The sequence below is a fragment of the Mus caroli genome, unplaced genomic scaffold (assembly GCF_978045245.1).
Source record: "Mus caroli unplaced genomic scaffold, Mus_caroli_1 scaffold_2, whole genome shotgun sequence".
NCBI lineage: Eukaryota > Metazoa > Chordata > Mammalia > Rodentia > Muridae > Mus > Mus caroli.
The window spans coordinates 158,838,675-158,844,674 of NW_028227257.1; positions in this window are offsets into that span (position 1 = coordinate 158,838,675).

Here is a 6,000-nt window from a genome sequence, read left to right on the forward strand (position 1 = left end):
TATAAGGTGCGGCAGAGACTTGTTTATAGTGATGAAGTCCAAGACAAGAACACTAATGTTTTAATACATGTATTGCATTGTGGGAGAGTGCAGGAGAGTGTGGGATACTCCCCTTTTAGTTTGTTTTATACTTAATTTCACTTACCTTAGAGAATTTTATGAGTTACTATTTAAAAAACAATCATTTTGTATTGATATGTATGAGATGAGAGACAGTTTAGAGACCATTTATATACTGACATGGCTCAGTAGCCAGATATAAAAAATGTTTTCTATCACTGAGCTATGTATAGCTTAATAAACTAAAGAGCAACCTCAAACTCCTGGACTATAAAACCCAGCCAGCTGATTCCAAGAAAACAAATGGTGAAAATTACCACTTGCATACTATAGATGCATATTCTCTGTATGGTTTATTGTCCTCAGGTTGCAGTCCAGGAGAGCCACACTCCAAGAATTTCGATACCATAATTGTTACTGTAATCATGCAGAAAATATGTGTCAAGACATAAATGGTAAAATCAGGGTATGATAGTACCAGAAACAATATTTATTTATCCTTAAAAAAAACTGTGTATAGTTTAACAGCACACCTGAAAGCTCTAGAACAAAAAGAAGTAAATACACCCAAGAGGAGTAGAAAGCAAAAAATAATCAAACTCAGGGCTGAAATCATCCAAGTAGAAACAAGAACTATACAGAGAATCAATAACACCAGGAGCTGGTTCTTTGAGAAAATCAACAAGATAGATAAACCCTTAGCCAGACCAACCAGAGGGCACAGAGACAGCATTCAAACTAACAAAATCATAAATGAAAAGGGAGACATAACAACAGAAACTGAGGAAATTAAAAACACCATCAGATCCTACTACAAAAGCCTATATTCAAGAAACCTGGAAAATCCAGATGAAATGGACAATTTTCTAGACAGATACCAAGTACCTAAGTTAAATCACGATCAGATAAACCTTCCAAACAGCACCATAACCCCTAAAGAAATAGAAGTTGTCATTAAAAGTCTCCCAACCAACTAAAGCCCAGGACCAGATGTGTTTAGAGTTCCATCAGACCTTCAAAGACAACCTAATACCAATACTCTTCAAACTATTCCACAAAATAGAAACAGAACACCACCCAGTTTACTATATTAAGCCACAGTTACACTATATATTCTCCCTTGGAGATGGAATAGTGTACTGGCTAGTTTTGTGTGTCAACTTGACATAGCTGGAGTTATCACAGAGAAAGGAGCTTCAGTTGAGGAAATGCCTCCATGAGATCCAACTGTAAGGCATTTTCTCAATTAGTGATCAAGGGGGAAAGGCCCCTTGTGGGTGGGACCATCTCTGGGCTAGTAATCTTGGTTCCATAAGAGAGCAGGCTGAGCAAGCCAGGGAGGCAAGCCAGTAAAGAACATCCCTCCATGGCCTCTGCATCAGCTCCTGCTTTCTGACCTGCTTGAGTTCCAGTCCTGACTTCCTTTGGTGATGGACAGCAGTATGGAAGTGTAAGCAGAATAAACCCTTTCCTCCCCAACTTGCTTCTTGGTCGTGATGTTTGTGCAGGAATAGAAACCCTGACTAGGACAAATAGTTTCTGTCTAATCAGGAACCTGTCACAATTTCCTTTCATAGAGGACTGCATAAGAGATTTTCTTCTACTTCTATCATGTTTAATGTTCCAAATAGATTTTAAAAACTGGCCGAGTGAGTATTATTTTTAGATTCAGAAGACATCATGTATATTTAAGAGGCATTTAACTATTATAAATTATTTTGATGACTTAAAAAATGTCAATACTGAGTTGTATATTTTAAAATAAATTTTATTTGTTTAATAAAAACTCTGGGTATTTGTGAAAAAAGCTGAATATCATAATTATCTATGCTTTATATTTTTGTTTTAAATAAAAAGGAATGAAATAAAAATAATGTTCACTCTAGGTCCTCTTTCTTCTCAAACATCAGCATTATAAATCTTATATAATCGTTGTTGCACTTGTATGCCCAGTGGTATACGCTAAGGCTCTGGTCTCTCAGTGTCTAAATGAGGATCACAGCTCCTTTGTAGAGTTGTACTTTTGAAGCCTATTTATAAAAGGAACCAACGTCGTCATATTCAATTATGTGTTTTTAAGTCAAGACAGTTGGGGGTGATGTGACTCTTTATACAAAGCAACACATTTTTAAAAAGAAGTCCAATTTTCTGTTGGTTTCTTGAAGTCTTCAAACCACTCAGTGGTTGATAATTTCCACATAAAGCCAGGTTTCCCAGGACACATAGAGCCAGGCAGCCTGCCTAGTGTTCCCTCCACAGTTGCCCATTGATGTTGAGTTGGATAAGGGCCAAGCTGCCTCTACATTAGTTTCTTCGATGTCACCGTGCAAGATACCCAACAGACAGACTTACTTTGTCAGTTTCCAGGGCATCATAGTGGGAAAGGCAGAGCACAGTGGCTCAGCCTGTGGTGGCCCAGCCTGTGAGAGCAGAAAGAATGTTGCAGGAACTGGGGTTGTTAGTAGTAACTTAAGTTATACCAATCAGGCCCTATTTCCTAATCGTTGCAAAGTCTCTCAAAACACTGCTACCAGGCAAGGAGTAATTATTTAAAACAGAGGGCTGCTGGAGACAGTTTAGATTCAAAGTATAGTAACTACCAAGATTCCCCCATTTTTTCTCTTTGTGTACATGGTGCCCACTGTGAGAAGTGGGGGAACAGACTATGAAGAGGGTCGAAGACCATATCTTCATAGCCTTCATGCTCAACACCTGTCCAGAACTTTACTCTTATTAAACACATAAGCAATCTACTGAGTGTGAAATCCTTAAATTGTGCCAAATCAATTTGTGTAAACAGACAGGAAAGCTGGTACTAATTTGTTAATACTCAGCTTTCCAATTCACCTTTCAAAGCCTTTTTCATGGTTTACCTAAAACTCTGTATTTTCATGTTCTTTTAATAGGATTGTTTTTAATATGGCTTGGTGATTTATAGAATCATCTTTCAAAACATTAGACATAGTCATGTTTATTATTATGTAGGAGTGTTTGCCTGCATGTATGCATGTGCATCATCCACTTTTATTTTATGTGTGTAAGTATTTGCCTGAAAGTATGTATTGAACCACATGTGTGCCTGGTGCCCATACAGGCTACAGAGAGTACCAGATATCCTAGAACTGAAGTTACAAATGAGCTTCCATTTGGATACTAGGAGTAAAACCTGGGTGTTCTGCAAAAGCAAAATGTGCTCTTAACCTCAGAGCTATCTCTACAGGTTTATTTTATTTTTCATGAATTCAGTAACAAAAGTCTACAGAAGATTCCAACAGTTAACATTAGACAGAATAACATTAATCTCCCATTATAGTTTCTCAATATTATATATCTTGCTGATGTATTAGATCTGCATCATTTCTCCTTCACATCATGTTGAGATAAGGACCTACATATATATTATATACACACACAAATATGTATGTGTATATGCATATACATACATATGAGATCATTAGGGGGAGCAACCTTTCTGACAATTCTCAAAAGGTAGCCCCTGAATTGCAAACTTCTTGCAATTATCTAATGAGTTTCCTTTCCTCTTTCACATTAATATCAAATATATCTTTCTTTTGTAGTCAAAAAGAACTGGCCTGACTGACATTGTACCTGAGACTCCAGGCTAGATCTTTTATTTCCTTGTGTTTTCTGAAGAAAAAATGATTACACTGTGACTAGCCATTGATTAACTAAAATCACCCAACTATAGCGAGACGAGAAAGTGCAGCCAGAAACCATAGCAACCTCCATGGAAATGAATCCTGTAATGATGCTCTTTCTGAATATCCAGGCATCCAGGTGGGCAATTGCTTGTGTTTTTTGCAGTATTACTGGACCATCTGCAGAGGAGCTGGCTGGATTTCCTCGTGACAGAGCCATTCTGATTATGTAAAGGCAGTTCATACTTACAGAGATGCAGCACCAGAAAATCGGCTTTTGATGTATTATAAGATCAGAGAGGGTCTATCTGCACTGCCCTCAAGGTAGTTAGGAATCCATTTGTATGTGCAACCATTAACTAATCTCTTAATTTCTCTTGATAGATGAGAATCTTATTTGAGACTCTAAAGAGTCATTTTCACTTTGTGAAGCACAGTTAGCTCTCTTGTCAGGGCTGCTGCTAATTTTTGAACTGCTATTTTTTTAAGAGTAAGATATTGAAATTTACCAGTGGTATTTCAATGATTAATTTTACAATGACATTTATTTGATTACCAACCACAGGTTCAATACATGAGTGTCTACAACTGTGGAGATTAACATCCCAGCAGCAATGACACCAACTACACACACACATATATGCCACACCCACTCCAATGGAAACTACGTGCCAGGCCCAAAAGCTTAGACACAGTTTTGAGGCAAAAAGTTTCATGGAAACTTAGTCTCCTGGAGTCTTGGCATCCCGTAGCATGAATGCTTCAAACTTGTCCTTTGAGGTTCCTCCTGCTTCAGCACAAAATTGCATGCTGTAGCCAGTGTCTTAAAGTGTTGAAAAATCAAGTTTTAATTTGTATACTGACACACACACACACACACACACACATATATATATATATATATATATATATATATACTCAAAAGAATAAACATGTGATCCAATATACCTCTCTCCCATAGAAGGACTGTTTTTAAATACAGTAGATATATATATATCAATCTCAGGGTTTACAATTGCTTGAAATTGTTCCCTTTTTAGATACTTCTAATTCTCAAATTTTGCAATTATTTATGCATATACAACTCAAGAGAAAATACTGTTCCTTTAAAGGACTGTCCTTGGACATTTAAGAACTCATCCTGGATTGCCTGGATAAGACCCCTTAAGACAATACCACCCCAAATTTGTATCCTAGGCAGATTATAGGCCTTACACAAGAACAACTGACCATATGATCTCATTCTTTACATCGCCAAAGTAATAATGGCTTGAGATAATAATTTGGTATTTTTAGAGAATATGCATGTCAAACTGTAAAGACTTGTTCTCAATGTCCTCGGTTTCTACCTGGACATTATAATGGTGTTAATTCTCGAGGACTTATACTTAATCAATTATTGCAAATGGATACTCATATTTCTGATTTTAGAACAATAAAATATGCACATGTGACTATTGATACCTTTTCAGGCTTTCTAGTTGCAACTGCTTTAACAGGAAAAGCAACTAAAAATGTAATTAGTCATTGTCTATGTTAATTTTGTTTTATGCTTGGTGTTCCAAATCAGATTAAAACAGATAATTGAACTGGCTATTACAGTCAAGCATTTGAGATGTTTTGTCAACAATTTAATGTTACCCATGTTACTGAGAATTTTTTTATAATGCTCAAGGACAAGGTGTTGTGGAACTTTAAAACAATATCTTCTTAAGAAACAAAAAAAGGGGGGATTATATCCCTGTGCACATTATTTAAATCATGCTTTTTATTTTTAAAATTTTAAAATTTGGATGCTAAGGAACTCCTTGCTGAGTGCCTATAGCATCCTATAACTAGGCATACTCATGCCTAGGTGAGATGGAAGAATCCACTTATAAGTATATGGCATGATCCTGATCAGGTATTTAATATGGGGAAGAGGTCATTTTTGTGGTTTTTTTTTTTTTCACAGAATGATGCAGGTGCATGCTAGCTTCCAGAGTGATTGGTGTGACATACTGACTCACAAGGATAATGCTGACCTGTCAGCTTGCTGAGTGCCCTGACAATGGTGACAGGAAAGCTGTATTGGGTATATGTTCTTGATCCACCTTTGTACCTAATGTCCCAGATTAGACAACCTAAACTGCCTTGCTTCAAGCTTTTAAACCTTGTGGGACAGAGAATATAGAGACTGTGGAAACTGATTTAGAAAAATTAATCAAGAGGAAGATTTATAATGACTCCTCTCTTTCCTTTAATGTGACAAGTTATTCTGACCCAATCATGGACTGGTCTA